A 17,942-nucleotide genomic window follows, 5' to 3' on the forward strand; every position below is an offset into this window, starting at 1 on the left:
TTGTACATTTTGCTAAACAGTTGGTGCTTTTAATAAACAGTATCTTCTGTTTTGCTATCTTGCTTTCATGCCTGGATATTTAATAATAGCAGTGCATTATAGATTAAAATCCTCACTTGTTCTGGCACTGATTGTATTTTACAGGGGAAAAAATCCCAATGACAGGATTGCAAAGAGCATGTTTTTCAATATTATGCTCAGAGCAAAATATTGAAAAATAACTTGCCTTCGCTTTAACCTGCATAATTATAACCGGTTCTTGGAAAGATCTTTACTATTAATTCACACATTTTTGCTTATGCTCCTTCTATAGTTAAGTGGTTTATCAGCTTCTGTGAGATGATTTAACTAATCCAGTACTTGTTGCTTCATTGGGTGCCAATTGCAGTATTCTGCCATTAAGAAAGATGAAATAATAGCTATTTTCTTCTGATTATAAGCAGCATGGCTTTTCTCCTCCACTTGCCCTATCCTCAGGACACTATTCATCAGGCATCTGCTTATGATATCAATTCTCCAAAATGCACTCACTCAGTGATCACCTCTGTGTCTCAACATCCCATCAAGCCTGTCTGCCTTAACTGACTAATCTACTGGGCAATAGAATTTGAAAACTCTGTACTATTCATCAGATGTTACCAAGCTGTTTCATTGCTTATCCACATTTATTGCCAAATTGTGATTTTGAAATGTGGAATGCAACACACTTCAAAAAAGATTTACAAAATCCATAGTTCTTGGTTATTTTTTCCTCATTTTTGAGCTATAGGGAAACAAAGAGCAGCTGAAGATGCTCCAATACATGGCTTAGAGAGCAGTCTAGAGAAGAACCAGTATCCTGGGTCAGGATATTGGAAATTTGACATTACTAGTTACATTGATCATTATACTACTCTGGGACTTTGCCACACAACCAGATCATAAGAAAGTCTAGTTAGAGATACAGTACTAAAGGAAGTGATTGATTTGCCTGATATAGGCAGAAGCACAAAAAGCATAATGTAAGAAAATAAATAAGAGGGCATATGGAAAATTAGAGATTTTTAACTTTTAGTGAAGTATTATTCAAAAATGTCATTCTTGGTTCAAGATGTTCTTAGGGCATCAGCAAATCAACAATGATGAATGGCAAACAAAGCTTGTAAATTGTGTGCAAAGGGGTGTGAATCCGCTTCTCAGACATTGTGCAGAGTTTCATTTCACTGTATGGAAAAGTCAGGTTTTAGAACCAAAAATGGAAAAACCTTGAATGGCACCATTTGTCAAGCTCACAAAACAATGTGGGGGTTTGATGGGGCTTGTTAAAATTTAATGAAGAACAAGTGGCTGCTGGGAGTTGTCAACTTTCTCCTGGACAGACCAAGGACCTGAATCCTACTAGATGCTGATCACTCTCAATTACTACTGAAGTAACAGAGTGGAAAGTGCTCAGCATCTTCCAGGACAGGCTGCCCATTTTTCAGGATTGGCCAGAGGGATACCTTGGGACTGGGATGATATAAGATTGTTTCACTTTTGAAATGGAGTTGAGATATGATCCTGTTGTGATGGTTGGTGTCAGTGCTAGGGTTGCCAACCCTCCAGGATTGTCCTGGAATCTCCAGGAATTAAAGATAATCTTTAATTAAAGATTATTTCATGTGATGGAACCTCCAGGCAGACATCCAATGAAAATTGGCAACTCTAGTCACCGCTTATTGATGTGGTCTTGCGGGGGGTCTCTACTGCTCCCTGCCTGGTTTCCTTTGGTTAGTCCCTGATCAGGGAAGTTCTTGGACCCTGGTCTCTAATTAGGCCAAGGGGTCTGCTTTGGTCTCTTTGGGTCTCATTCCTGGAGGCAGCCGGGTGCAGGAGTGTTGCCCCTTTGCTGTCCCAGGCTTTTCTGCCTCCCCTCCTTCTCTGAGTGCTCTCCTTTTATAAGAGGCCTTATTTCCCTTATTGGTTGCAGCTGAGGGTGCCTGCCTCTGAGATTGGCAGTTGTGGCAGCTGCTTGGGGGTGTGGCCAGGCTGCTTGCTTGTAGGCAGGAGAGGCTCTCCTCCCACTTCTGCCTCTGCTCAGTATGGGGTTTGTAGGCCCCATTACAGATGGACCCCCCCCACACACACACACACACTTTACAAAGTATTGGAATTAGTATTCATATAGCTATGTAGATGAACTCTTACTGATGCCTCAGACAGTCCTAATAACACCACTGCCATTTGATCCTAATCCTCAAGTAATAGTGTCTTACGTGGTTTGTCTTAGTCGGTGGAACTGCACGTGGAGTTGAATTAACTTCAGACATTTTTTGTAGAGTACAAATCTTTTTCTCTTTTACTCTGCAAAACTTTCCCATTAAATAGAGATCCCCCTTCTTGATTTCTGCCTCTGTTGCATTTTTCCTTATTTATCTGCATTCTCCGTCAATTAGCCCAGATACTTAAATAATTGAAATCCTTCTGTTTCTGACTGCATTGCTCCTCGTTACTTTACTGTTAACCACAATTTAATATCAGGAACAAACTTAAAAATTTTACTCTGTCACCAATAATATAAATATTGAAGAGCTGAGGATCCAGCACTAATCGATACATCATCCCCTTCTAAATTATTTCCCACATGAAAATAGTTCCTGCTCTTCACTCAGTTTGGAGTCCAATAAACCCAAAGTTTCACTTACTACATGTTGCTGCACCCTTAACTTTTGATGAGGTGCTTTCCTCAATGCTTGTTGAAGATCTAACTACATTACTATGGTCTCAAAATCCTTCCTCGGGCCTTACAAAAAATCTTCTGAGCACGAATTTTTTTTTTTTTTTGAACTATTTGTTTATAACCTTTTAATGGTTTTGTAAAAGACAAATAGAGGTGCTTACACACTGATGATAAAATTAAACTCTGAGGTACTGTAAGTTCCACGGTTAAACCTACAATTAAGTAAATCTAAAGAGGAGCCATGCTGAGTACATACCCTTTGGCCTCACCGGGTTTGTACCTGGCATAGCTCAGCCGTGCCTCAGCGGCTACTACCAGCGTTACCATGGCTACACTGCTATTGATACTTGCTTTAGTTCAATCATAGCTAGCTCAAGTATGTGTGCATGAGCAGGGGACTCAGACCCTAGCTCGTAGTGTAGACATGGCCTTAGAAATCACACCCCTATAGGGCACATTACCCCACCGTCCAGACAAGCCCTGAGTCACACAGGCACTACACAGCCTGAGGATAGCATTAAACAGGAGAGTGGGCCAAAGCAACTACACAGAGTGGCCTGTATACTTCCTGTGTTTTGGAAAGGGGGTTTTGTGCCGGGGTACAGGAGGAAGCAATCTGCACTCCACAAAAGGCTGTAGCAATAGGCACAGCCTGTGCATGCCCAAGAGGCATTTGCTTCCTGGTGTTCACTCTAAGGCCTTGGCTACACTTGCAGCTGTACAGCGCTGTGAGGTAAACCTGTCTTCGTACAGCTGAGTAGGGAAAAGCGCTGCAGTCTGTCCACACTGACAGCTGCCAGCGCAGTGGTGTGGCCACACTTGTAACATTTGCAGCTGTGTTGGGAGCGGTGCATTATGGGCAGCTATCCCAGCATTCATGTGGCTGCAACGTGCTTTTCAAAACGGTGGGGGGTGGGATGGATTGTGACAGGGAGTGCGGGGAGGGGGGAGAGAGAGTGCTTTTTGGAGCATGTCAGCTCTCTATTTTGCAAGTTCTGAACTCCCGGCCCCCTGCTCATTCATTCACTCACTCAAAGCAAGCTGCAATCTGTTTGCTTTTCTCTGTGTTACGAGCTTTGAAACCGGCACTTCCGCGTTCCTGCAGCCGGTCACAACAATGGAGAGGATTGGCCACTTGACAAGGTGATTAGTACAGCGCTGCAAGCGTTTACACTCACACCCATGAGTCGTAGCCACTCCGCTGCAGCTGTTATTCCTCTCGGAGCTGTGGAGTACCTGCAGCGGTGTACCCAGGGAGATACAGCGCTGTACGTGCCCTGCCAGTGTGGATGGGGAGTGAGTTACAGCGCTGGGGGAGGCTTTACAGCGCTGTAACTCGCAAGTGTAGCCAAAGCCTAAGGCACTGAGTCACTGGTGCCTAGTGCAATGAGGCCTCACCTGGTTGCAATATAAATGTTAAACAATAGTAGGCGCAACTAAGCCCTAAGTGTCCTGTCGCTTGCTGTACAAGTACCATGTAGCATTTACTTTCAGTACCACACAGAGTGAACAGCAGTAGCTGTAATTTCTAATGACAACTCTCAAAATGGCAGCAGCCCCAAATGTTGCTTCTTGGTGTTCGTTCATTGTTCTGGGCATGCAGGAAGAAAGACAAGATGCAAGGGATGTGCTTTAATTAGGCTGCAACTTTATTAACTTAACTCACCTGGGAACTATCAGGCAATAACTCAGTGAAGTCATGATTCCTTCCTCAATCATTTCCACCTGCTAGAGGGCTGCAGTCAGCCCCCCATCCCTCCACAGCTGCTGCTCGGCACATTGCTGGGACCCAACCACCCTTTGCAAGGGTCAATGGGCTGGGGAATGGGGGTTTTCTCCTTGATGTGCCAGAGATTGGGAGCCCCAATCCTGTTCCCCAGCTGCTCTAGAGGACACCTTCTCTAAGTCCACTGCCAGCTCTGGTTTATCAGGGAATAGGATACCTTAAAGAAGAGTCCTTGCCCTGGATACCTGCCACAAGGAGGTGCCAACAGTTAGCTTGGCTGCTTCCCACCACACTCAGCCAGGTTCCCTAGATATTTAACAATTCCCTAAGATAGGCCAAAAATATATCTGCTCCCCAGTTAGAGAGGTGTGCTATGCTTTCCCTGTATCACCCAGGCACCCAGGATGATATTTTTAGTGAGTGATTACCAATCTTCCCTGTTTCTGATTATTCACACATCTTCCAGCCTTGTCAATCCATGGACGCCTGGTGGCTCCTGCCATACCCTCAGCTGCAGCGTTTCTGACCAGTTTAAAATCTTTCCTGGGAAAAGAACATGGATCTACCCTAAAGCTCTCTGTGCCCTGATGATTAAGCCAACTCCCCTTAAATTGTTTTCACACACATGTACAATAATAGTTTGGGTGTGAGAAGAGTCTTCAGGCTGGAGGGGCTAGATCTACATATCCTCCCCCTTGCTTAGAGACCAATGGCATACCTGGGTTCTACTAGTCTGCCCAACTACTCAGGTGAGGTCTTCACTCCCGGGCTTGCCTCATCCTAATTTCCAACCCTTAACTGAGGCACTACCTCTTTTTCCTCACCATTCCAGGCAAAGAATCCCCATGCCTTTGAGAAAGCAGAAGTTGCACTTTGAATCACAGAATGGCATCTCAAACACAACATACACATTGGACTTCATTTGGAAATAAGTAGCCCTTTTCCCTTTACAGTGGCTTTTGTAAAACAAAGCTGCTGCACACAGCTCTAAGTGCAACTATTGAGTCTTGGTGGAGATCTGCTAAGCTACTGAAATGATCTTAAAAAGCATAAAACAGAGAAGCGCGTACTGACTTTCTCTGGGAGTGGGTCACTTACAGCATCTATTTTCTGATACATCTAGAACTCTGACATATTTCTTTTTCTAGAAAAGGTACTTTTGTGTACCTGACACAACCGAGACGAGAAATTTGAAGCCATTTTCAAGTAGCCTGAACACTTCCTGTAACCTGTTTTGATGTTTTCTTTATTTTCAGAGCAGGCTGTATTTTAGAATAATAGCAGGATAAAAGTAAGGCAAGTAAAATAGAAGAAGCTCAATTCATTTTCAAATATACTTTGTAGAAATGGGACAGATTAAGAGATTGTGATGGATGTAGAGGTTAAAGAACTGGAAAGGTATTTCTATGCAAATACAGCAATTCCTAGTTAAGAAGACCAAGCATTAGGGAAATTATAGAAAGAAGAAAGAGTAAGTAATATGATTGGATAATTTTAAATTGAAAAAAAGAATTAATGTGCTAGTAATATATTTGTGCGCAGTCTATTTTTTATTAATGAGAGCTGAACAGAAAAGAGAGAGGATGATTAATTTTAAAAAAAGTGCGTGCAACCAATCACAAGAAAAGGTGAGAAGCTGGTTCATGTTTAGCCTTATGAGTTGTTTGAATATGTTCAGTTCCTAAGCTCTGATTTAGCAAAACACTCAACCACATGCTTAACTTTAAGCACCTGTGTAGTGCCATTGAAATCAATGGGGCTGCTCATATGCCAAAGTGCCTTGATGAATCTGGGCTGTAACAGGGTAACTTCCCCCAGGGGTTGGAGAGCCTGAGGCTAAGCCAACACAGCATGAGGGGATCAGGCAGTTCCCTATACAGAGCAGCAGGTGGCTGCAATGAAAAGGGGGGAAGCCCAGGAGGCTGCAGCGAGGCTGGTGGACACTGCAAGGAGGAAAAAAATGCTTCTGGGGGTGGGAAACCCTGACTGCGTTTGAGACTGGATGTCACAGTCCCAGTTGGGGAGAGCTGGGAGGACTGCTTGGGAGCTCAGATCAGGATGGAAGAAGAGCTGGAGGAAGGATGGGGAGAAAACACCAAAGCTAAGTATGGACTACTTCTTTGTATTGTTTGAATGGAGTTTAGTTTGGGACTCTGGTTTGTTGTAAACTGTTGCTGGTATTAAACTAACTCCAGGCGACGTGTCAGGGGGAGTAGGTTAACCAGAGAAAGGCTCTGAGAGTTCTTAAATGGCCCTGAGGAGAGGAAAAGAGAGAGGAGGGGGACCTATAGAGATACCCACAGCCAAGAGGGCGTGCTTAATAAGCAGCAGCCCTGTTACAAGAGCCTCATAGACTCATAGACTTTAAGGTCAGAAGGGACCATTATGATCATCTGGTCTGACCCCCTGCATGCTGCAGGCCACAAAACCGTCCTTACCCCTTCCCTTGACTCTGCTGTTGAAGTCCCCAAATCCTGTGTTTTAGTGACTTCAATTGGCAGAGAACCCTCCTGCTAGCGATCCCTGCCCCATGCTGCGGAGGAAGGCGAAAAACCTCCAGGGCCTCAGCCAATCTACCCTGGAGGAAAATTCCTTCCCGACCCCAAATATGGCGATCAGTAAGACCCTGAGCATGTAGGCAAGAGTCTCCAGCCTGACCCCTGTTAGCCATTATACTATTTACCTGCCATTGCTTGGTATTCCTTTGCTAATATGTTTTACTATTAAACCATTCCCTCCATAAACTTATCTAACTTAATCTTAAAACCAGACAGGTCCCTCGCCCCCACCGTTTCCCTCGGAAGGCCGTTCCAATATTTCACCCCTCTGACGGTCAGAAACCTTCGTCTAATTTCAAGCCTGAACTTCCCCACGGCCAGTTTATATCCATTCGTTCTCGTGTCCACATTAGTACTAAGCTGGAATAATTCCTCTCCCTCCCTTGTATTTATCCCTCTGATATATTTAAAGAGAGCAATCATATCCCCCCTCAGCCTTCGTTTTGTCAGACTAAACAACCCGAGCTCCTCTAGTCTCCTTTCATACGACAGGTTTTCTATTCCTCTGATCATCCTAGTGGCCCTTCTCTGCACCCGTTCCAGTTTGAGTTCATCTTTTTTAAACATGGGAGACCAGAACTGCACACAGTACTCCAAATGAGGTCTCACCAGCGCCTTATACAACGGAAGCAGCACCTCCTTATCCCTACTAGATATACCTCGCCTAATGCATCCCAAGACCGCATTGGCTTTTTTCACCGCCACGTCACATTGTCGACTCATAGTCATCCTGCGGTCTACAAGGACCCCTAGGTCCTTCTCCTCTTCCGTTACTTCTGAGACACTATGGCGATTGGCCTTCTTAGAAATACTAAGACAGATTTAATAGTTAAATCAGAGCAAATAGCAGAAGGCTTCTTTTCCATCCTTGGGTTGCTGCAAGTTGTCTAGTAGTGGTACATGAGAAGACTGAAAACCGTTTTAGTCAAAAGGAACACAAAGTATTTGTATTTCATACGTTAAACAAAACCAAAACCACCCATCCTTTCCACTTCTAAGGGAGAAATCTGGGTATTCTTTTCAAAACCACATTGCCTGAGGGCAAAAATTAAGCTGAGGCCTTATTTGAAAAACTGCCAGTTTTTTTTACTAAGGGTGAAATTCATCATGTTTTTGTAGCAAAAGTCTGATTCAGAAAGGCTAATTTTGTCATTGATTAAATTGGATAATTCATGTTAATACGTGTAAAAATCTCATATTGCACACTTGAACATTTGTGAAGTTAAACTGGATAGTTTTGCACTCCATTACTATGGCCTTGAGTCATAGTCTAAGGCCAGAAGAGACCACCAGGTCATCTAGTCTTATCTCCTGTGCATCACAGGCCACCAACACCACCCAGCACCTGCACATTAACCCCAACAACCAAAATTAGACCCAAATATTAGATTAGACTATTATGTGCCACAGGCAAAGAATAAGATGGACCAAGGAGCACCAGTGTTCGAAGCCCCCTCAATGGCAGGGAAATGATTAAGTGTGATATACCCAGATAATCCTGGCATTTGACCCCACCTACACGATGCTGAAGAAGGCAAAAAACCTCCAAGGTCACTGCCAATCTCAGCTGGGGAAAAATTCCTTCCCAACCCCCACCTATGGTGACTAGTTAGACCCTGAAGATGTGAGCAAGAACCAGCCAGACAAGCAGGTGAGAGGGACAAAGCTTGGTGCCAACTCAGAGCACTGGCCTTCCCTGTCCAATGTCTCATCTCCAGCTATGGCCATCCCTGATGCCGCAGCTGAAGGAGATAAACACCTCCAGAATACATTGCAGGGGAGGGGTGAAATTACTTTTTCTGACCTCTGCAGGTGATTGGCTGAATCTCTTAAACATGACCTTTTAGGAAGGCAAGAAACAAACAGGAAGTGAGCCCCAGGGCTTCTGAGCCCTGCCCCTACCATCACAAGCAATCCTGTCATACAATCACTCATAAATTTGTCCATCCCTCTCTTAAACAAAGTTGTTTGCCCCCACAACTGCTATTGTGAGGCTGTTCCAGAACTTCACCGCTTTGATGGTTAGAAACCTTCTAATTTTCAGCCTGAATTTGTTCATGGCTTGTTCTTGTGCCAAGATTGTCCTTTAGTTTAATTAGCTCTTCATCATCTCTTGTATTTATACTCCTACTGTATTTATAGAGAGGAATTATATCCGCCTCAGCCTTCTTTTTGCCAGACTAAACAAGCCAAGCTCTTTCAGACTCCTCTCATAAGATAGGCCCTTCGTTCCCCTAATCATCCCAGTAGCTCTTCCCTACATCTATTGCAGTTTACATTAATCTTTCTTGAACATGGGTGACCAGAATTGTACACAGTATTTCAAATGAGGTGTTACATGTGCCATGTACAATAACATTAATACGGGAATGGTGAACCACGGCCACTGGGAGCTGCAGGCAGCCGTGCATATGTAAACAAACTCCATTAATAACCTCCCTAATTCACCTTTCAGCAGAACCTGTTGCCTTCTCCCCATTAGCGAGTTCCTTATCCATGTTATAATGCTTGTACGGATCCCCGTCTTCCCTAATTTAACTAATAATTTTCCATGTGCTATCGCGTCAAATGCTTTACTAAAGTCCAAGTGTGCTACATCTACTGCGCTTCCCTTATCTAAAAAAACCAGTTATATTGTCAAAGAAAGAAATCAGGTTAGTCTGGCATGATCTACCTTTGGTAAACCCATGTTGCATTTCATCCCCTTTACCATTTATCTCTATGAATCTAATTATTCTTTCCTTTGCAATTTGTTCCAAAGCCTTGCATACTAGTGAGGTCAGACTAACAGCTCTGTAATTGCCCAGATCCCTAGCTATTCTCCAGTCATATACCCACAAATAGATTCATTAAAAATCCTTGCTACTGGACTAGCAATTTTATGTCCAGTTCTTTTAGTATTCTGGGATGGAAATTATCCATTCCCCCAGATCTGAGCACATTAATTTCTTTACATTTTTTCCCCCCACCTCAGATGTGGTGACTTCCATTTCTAGACACTCATTTCCTTCAGGTTTCAGAGTGGTAGACGTGTTAGTCTGTATCAGCAAAAACAATGAAGAGTCCTTGTTTAAATGAATTTGTTAATCTCTAAGGTGCCACAAGCACTCCTTGTCATTTCCTTCAGCCACTTTGCATTCGTGCACACACTCCATATTATACTTATTGAAAACTGAGGCCAAGTATTCATTTAGCTTTTGGCCCATATTGAGATTATCTTTAATCTTCTTCCCATCCATGCTACCTGGAGGCCCAACCACATCCTTCCATATTCTCTTTTTATTTATATAACTAAATAGAATTTATTTCAATTTTCTTGGCAAGAGCAAATTCAGCTTCACTTTTAGCAATTCTCACTTTATGCCTACATTTTCTAACCTACACAATGTAGCTTTTTTTGCTCAGCCCTTTTCCCATTCCCTATAGCAGGGGTCGGCAACGTTCGGCACGTGGTTTGCCAGGGTAAGCACTCTGGCGGGCCAGGCCAGTTTTATTTATCTGCTGACGCGGCAGGTTCGGCCGATCGCGGCCCCCACTGGCCGCGGTTCGCTGTCCCGGGCCAATGGGGGCGGCGAGAAGCGGCGCAGGCGAGCGATGTGCTGGCCACGGCTTCTCACCGCCCCTATTGGCCCGGGAGGGCGAACCGCGGCCAGTGGGGGCCGTGATCGGCCGAACCTGCCGCGTCAGAAGGTAAATAAAACTGGCCCGGCCCACCAGGGTGCTTACCTGGCGAGCCGCGTGCCGAACGTTGCCGACCCCTGCCCTATAGGCTCTCTGCTTACTCCTAATAATCTTTTTGAGGTGGTTAATCATCCAGCTGGGTTGCCGAGCCTTTCCCTACAAGTTTTTCCCCTTGTTTGGGATGCAAATTTCAGATAGTTTTGTATAGTTGATGTGAAGAAATTCCAAGCCTCCTAAATCCTGGAGCTCTTTAGTGCAATTGACTTATTTTTCTGGTTCCCTTAATTTCTCTAGTTCTGACCTTTTGAAATCAAAAACCAGAGTTGATGACTTGGTGTTGATCATTCTTCCATCCAATTTAAACTGAATCAACTTGTGATTGCTTGATCCAAGATTATTTCCTAGAATCAGCTCTTCTATGAGGTACTCACTGCTTACCAAAACCAAGTCTAAAATTGCATCACTTCTGGTTGGTTCAGTGGTGATTCGATGAAGAAAACAGTTATCTATCACATCCAGGAATAAGTGGGCCCTACTAGTATTAGTAGCATTTATTCTCTAACCTGTACCCAGGAGGTTAGTCTCCCACTATTCCCAAAAGTATTTGTCCCTCTAGTAATATTAAAAAGATCACTATCCATATTTGAATCTGACCCAAGGGTCTGTAGCAGACCCCTACTATTATCCCAGCAGAACCTCTTTTATAATCCTTCCCCAAAGTTATTTTGACCCAAACATATTCTGTCCATACTATCACTTTGTATTTATTTATACTGCTTCATTGATGTACAATGCTACCCTTACCACCTTTACCCTTATTTCTAAATAGCACATCCCTGTATTCAGTCATGAGTGCTGTTCTATTATGATTTTGTAGTTCCTATACTATCTGTCTTGACCTCTTGCATAACCTTTGTGAATCAGGACCTATTCCCCTAGATTTTACTTTTCCACATGGGCTTTGTTTACTTCTATGTTCCTTTTGAAGGGCACATATAAGTAAAAATCCACAGTTTGAACAAATGCTGAAATGTAGCATTAGCATCCATGGTACAGTGCTATATGTCCCTGATTTAAGAAATCACTTCAACATCTGCTTAACTTAGAGCATGTGCTTAATTCCCATGAACTTTGATGGGAATATACTGCTGTAGTTTCCAGTGCTGTGTATGCTCCTCACAAATACCATTTGTGAGAGTTTGCTCTTTTGGGAGCATCTGCTCTGAAAAAGAAACCTTCATGGGCTGATTATTAGAGCAGCTGCAATTCTTGACCTGACTGATATCTCTGGGAATTTAACTACCATCCTCAAGAGTAGTTGCTGGAAACACAATCACAAACCATTTCAGCTAAGGCCTCAGACATTTTACCAATAACAGTGTTCTGAGAAATAGTTTGATTTTTATTGGAGAATGCTTGTTAGAGGTGTTTTCCCCCCAAAAGACTTCTTTTTTCCCTCCTCAAAACAAAGAAAACTTGCTCCACTGAAAGTATGACTTCCAGTATTAGAGTGCAGAAGAATGTGTGCGCTAGACAACAGAGCTATTGAACAAGGGATAATAAAATGTTTATATTATGTTTAGGAGAAGGAGTTATAAGGTTAGTAGTAGGGTTGCTGTGGGGAGTGGGTTGTAGAAAGAGGAGTAATATTTTAAGGTACTACTGTAAAACATCTGAAACCTTGGGGAGTAAGGCCTCAGTCCAGCAAAGCATGGAACTACTCACATGCTTCCAGTTAAGTGTATGCTTAAGTGCTTTGTTGGGTGTAGGCCTCAAAGCATATCCAATAGTACGTGTTGTAGGACTCATCCTTTCACCAATGGATAATCAGATTTATGGTGATTTTGCAAACAACTTGCAGAGGAGTTTTGGGCTGCAAATTTGCAGAATTTGACCTTGAAAAGGGACATTCATTCTGTCTAATAAATTACAGTGAGAGAGAGAACATTTTCTATAAATAATGCATTAGGAAGATATTTTATCAGTGAATTCACATTTTTAGTATTGTATCTGATTAGATTTTCTCAGTGAAGTAAATCCTGTCCCCTCCTGTGTGGTTGTGGAAATCCCTCCTGGCAGGGGAATTGGTGTACTTCTGTTGAGCAAATGGGGTCTGGTTCTATATGTGTGCTGTTGAGGGTCAGGAGAGGAATGTGCTGGGGGAACTGGGTACCCTTTGGAGCTCCTTCACTGTACTGTACAGGAGAAGTGAGAAAACAGGAGGCACTTGCTCCTCACTAGTTTATATTTAAAAAAAAAAAGAAAAAGAAATTAATAACTTTGCTACTTTAAGGGTGCTACTGTGTATGCATACCAACAAACATTGCAGTCTAAAAACAATAACAGTAAACTATAAAAGCTGAGTTGAGGCTACAGAGCCAGAGTTAAGGTTATTTTTGGAATATGGAATGCAGTATTTTATGAGTATATTTAAGAACTCTTGAATATTTATCTCCCTCGTCTTCGTGGTTCACTTCCATACTTTTGAAATGGTTGCTTAGACATAGCGTTAACTTAAATTTTTAAAATATGTTCTTAATGTTCTAAAAGTACCGTAAAATCTTCCAAAAAGGCCTAAGTGTAAAAAAAAAAAAAATTGCAGTACTGGGGTTGAGGTTTTACTAGAGTTGTTTGTTCTTTTAATACCTTTGATAGGTTTACAATTATTGTTTTGTGCTTTTAAATGTTGTGCTGTCTAGAGATTCATAAGTGCATGCAAAAATATCAGAATGACATAATTTATTTCTCTAGGTGCAGTTAGTGGGGCTATGCTAAAATTTCCCACTCTTATAATACATACATACAGTATGCAGGAAAGTTCCAAACAAAGAATAATCCTTGTAGGATTGATTTCACAATTTCCTTAATAACAATGGAGAACCATATTTATTTTCCATGATGTATTACTGAGTCAAACTCGAGGGACTGATAGTGCCATTGACAATGTTCTGTGATTAATGTTTCACTAAAAAGTAAAAAAGTTGGAAGTGTGTGTTCTTTTTACCGTTACGTAATTTGGATCAGTATTTTTAATGTCTCAACTTTCCCAAAAGCATTTTCCTTTTGTATAGCATCCCAGGCAAGCAGCATATGACATTGCCGTTTAAACTGCTAGCTTAATTGTGTTCTTAATGTAACAGACTTTGCATAGAGACCTAGATCAATAAGTTGAGTGAAGTGTATTACAAATTGTTGTTGTGACCTGAAGAGCTCTGTGTAAACTCAAAGCTTGTCCTGCTGCCAGAAGTTGATCCAGTAAAAGATATTACCTCACCCATCTTGTCTCTCTAAATCTCACCTTGTCATTCTCACTCATTTTTATCTGTTGTACAGTGCTATTAAATCATAAGGAGATATCACTGCTGAGCATGGTAGACAGTAAGTTTAAAGCTTCAGATGGAAACTAAGGCTCTGATCCTGTGAACACTTGAAGCCAATGGGACGTAAAGTTAAGCACTTGTGTTAAGTGTACCTATAATCTCTTATATTCTACCAAGATGTTGATTTTCACTTCTAATCTGCCAGTGATCCCAGTCTTTATCTATCTGTCAATCTTCCCAGTGTGCACCTTTACACTGTCTCCCATGCCACCCTGTCACAAGGTCAAGATCCCTTGTGCCAAAACGTTAAAATCATCTCTCCCTAAGTGAAGGATATTACATAAACTTACTGCTGATTCTGAACCAGAGACTTGTATGAAATAGGGATATGGGCCCAGGGGCATAGGCAGGTGGAGGGAACAGGGGGAGCGGAAAAAAAAAGGTGCCCTGGCTGCGGCATTTTTATTGATGGGGCGGCACTCCGGGTCTTCGGTGGTACTTCGGCGGCGGGACCTTCACTCGCTCCGCGGGTCTTCCTCAGCGGCATTTCGGCGATGAAGCTTCAATGCCGCCGAAGACACCCGGAGCCACAATCCTTTAATTTACACAGGCTGTGTCTAGAGTCCATTGCCTGCAAAAACAGGATGGGCCCAATTCACCTGAGTGTAGTTCTAAAATGACACACTTGATCAGATTTTCTGATCCATTACCTTTTAATATATGTATCTCACGTACCAATAAGCTGACTTTTGTTAGTGCTTCTGGCTTCTACTGGAAGGAGATATTACCAAAGTTAACTATGACAGCCTGAAAACCATATCTTATAGCACAGCACTATATTTAATATTACAGTAATGTAAAAGTGTTTGTGAACTAGAATTAACTCATTAGCAGAACCAAACTTAAATGTTGAATGAAATAAACAAATAAAATATTGCCATGTAGAAGAATGGTGTGTGCTCTCCCATAAATTGAGCAAACATTTCATGCTGAAATATTTACTGTATGTAGAAAGCTTGGAACTCTTTTCATATACTATATTTTGGAAGATGACTAGTAATTCATATATGCAGGCCCACTCTGAACTAAGGATTTCAAGAAAAAAATGTGCATTAATTATGGCTGTCAATTAATCGCAGTTAATTTAAGTGATTAATGCAGAACAAATTGATTAAATTAAAGTCATGATTAATTGCACTGTTAATAATAGAATACCAATTTAAATTTATTGTACATATTTTTGGATGTTTTTCTACATTTTCAAATATATTGATTTCAATTACACCACAATACAAAGTGTACAGTGCTCACTTTATATAACTATTTTTTATTACAAGTATTTGCACTGTAAAAAAGAGACAAATAATATTTCTCAATTCACCTCATACAGGTACTGTAATGCAATCTCTTTATCGTGAAAGTGCAACTTACAAATGTAGAATTATTTTTTTTACATAACTGCACTCAAAAACAAAAGTATGTAAAACTTTAGAGCCTACAAGTCCACTCAGTCCTACTTCTTACTCAGCCAATCGCTAGGACAAACAAATTTGTTTACATTTATAGGAAATAATGCTGCCCGCTTCTTATTTAAGTGTCTCCTGAAAGTGAGAACAGGCATTTGCCATGGCACTGTTGTAGGCAGCGTTGCAAGGTATTTATGTGCCAGATGTGCTAAACATTCGTATGCCCCTCCATCCTTTGACTTGTACATTGCACTTTTAAAAAATCTTTTTTACAGTTGAAATATTTGTAATAAAATATAATATAAAATGAGCACTGTACTTTGTATTCTGTGTTGTAATTAAAATAAATATATTTGAAAATATAGAAAAATATCCAAAAATATTTATAATAAATTTGAATTGGTATTCAAATACCACTGTTTGAATACATTCAAAAAACACTGTTTACCAGTGTGATTAAAACTGCAATTAATCACAACTATTTTTTTAATCTCGTGTTTAATTGCAATTATTATTTTTAATCCTTTGACAACCCTAGTATTAATAAGAGCTTCAGCTGCAACTGTGATGTTTTCACAAAGTAAAGACTCAGGTTTGTACAAATCAATTGTTGTACCCAACAAGGAGCGTGATAGGGCTCTGTGAAGGCACACAGGTCTGCCCATGTTGATCCAATTGTAAAAGTAGGAACGATTATAGATTTGGTAGTAAAACTGGACGATTTTTTTTAAAAGCTCATTCTTTTAGAGAGAGTGGTTTTGTTTGTTTAAAAAAACAACATTCTGTGTTTGGCAACATTGAGGGTCCCACACAATGGCTTTAATTCTGTCTTTAATGTTCTATGTGCTCACCTGTTTTCCTCCACCTTCCCTTTAAGCAGAGACATCTCCAAATTTAAAGGAATACTTCACAACTAAAACCACAGACCTCTGAGAAGGAAGGCAGCTGAAAAGTTTTGAAATTCAGAATCTCTTCCACCTCTCCTGTAAATGTGTAAAGGCTTATACAGAAGTTCCCCGACTTCCGCAAACGTTCAGTTCCGGAATGCCTTGCGCAAGTCGAATTTTGCGTAAATCGGGAACGTATCTCCAACAATTATGCGCAAAAAAAAAAAAGCTTACGGGACTTTTTCCTTTAGTCTGGATTTACGTAAGTCGGGTTTGCGTTTGAAAAATGCACATGTACCTCCAATTAATATTGGTGTTAGTTAATGCACTGACATATGCAGAAAGGGGAGAGCATTCCCCCTCAACTAGCAATTCACTTGCATTAACTTAAGAATGGAGATGGTATAGTGAGACACATTAAACTCTAGTTAATGGGGAGAAAAATCATAGGGAAAAAAAATGTGCATTCTAAACTTCTAGGTAATAGAAGCCCAAATCAAGCCATTATTTTGCTGTACTGCTCTGTCTGTCTCTATCCATCTATTGACTGTTGTCCTATACTTAGGCCAAGTTTACACATACAGTGCTGCAGCACATCTGGTGAAGATGCTCTATCCTCTGTGAGCGGTAGAAGCTATGTCTGTGTGAGAAGTTCTCCTGCCAACATAATGCTGTGCACACAAGCGCTTATGTCGACATAACTTATATTGCTCAGCAAGGTGGTTTATTCACACTGCCGAGCAACATAAATTATGCCGACATAAACTGTAGAGTAGACAGCCTTAGATTGTAAGCTTTTTGGGGCAGGGATTTTTTTTTTGTTCTGAGTTTTTACAGCACCTAGCACAATGGAGTCCTGGTCCACGACAAGGGTTCCTAGGTGCTACGGTGATGCAAATAATTTTCCTTCTTAGACTATATAATGTTTAACCTTTCCCTTTGTAATACACATGCTCACACAAAGTGGTATCTTACTCCAGGTGGAGGCGCATTGAAGTCAGAGACCATTTACAAAGTAAGATACCCTTACTCACATTTTTTAGTAGCCCGGTCTAACTTTCACTTTGCCCAGTGTGCTGTAGCCCCTCTTCCTTTTTATACAGATTCCAGGTTTTCATTCCGTGAGGTAAGGCTAATTATTCTCAATTTATTTGTGCAGCCCTGCATTTTGCTATCTATTATTCCAAGAATATAAAATGATTTAAATGCTTTTATATCTGGCTGCACTACCTAATTATTCCTCATTTGCTTTTATTCTTTTCCAGCTTAGTATCATCTGCAAAGTTGGAAATCATGTTTTCATATCATAATTAGACTTCTAAGAACCTAAGGAAACCGCTTGGTGAATAAGCATTTGTGTTTCTCCCCCCAACACGCTCATTTGAATGGAGATTTAAACTGAGACAATAAACTAAAGCGGTACGAAGTAATATAATTGAAACAAACAGTCTACTTGAGAGAGACATCATGCCACAGCAACTGGCATTAACGTGAAGAACAGGCTATGTCAAGGGGCTTGGTTAGAAATGACATGTGAGGATACGGTGGCATATCAGCTCAGCTGTTAACTTCCAAGCAAACACATTATGTCAGATGCACATTTATT

This window comes from Chrysemys picta, chromosome 1 (assembly GCF_011386835.1).
Source record: "Chrysemys picta bellii isolate R12L10 chromosome 1, ASM1138683v2, whole genome shotgun sequence".
In the NCBI taxonomy this organism is placed as follows: domain Eukaryota; kingdom Metazoa; phylum Chordata; order Testudines; family Emydidae; genus Chrysemys; species Chrysemys picta.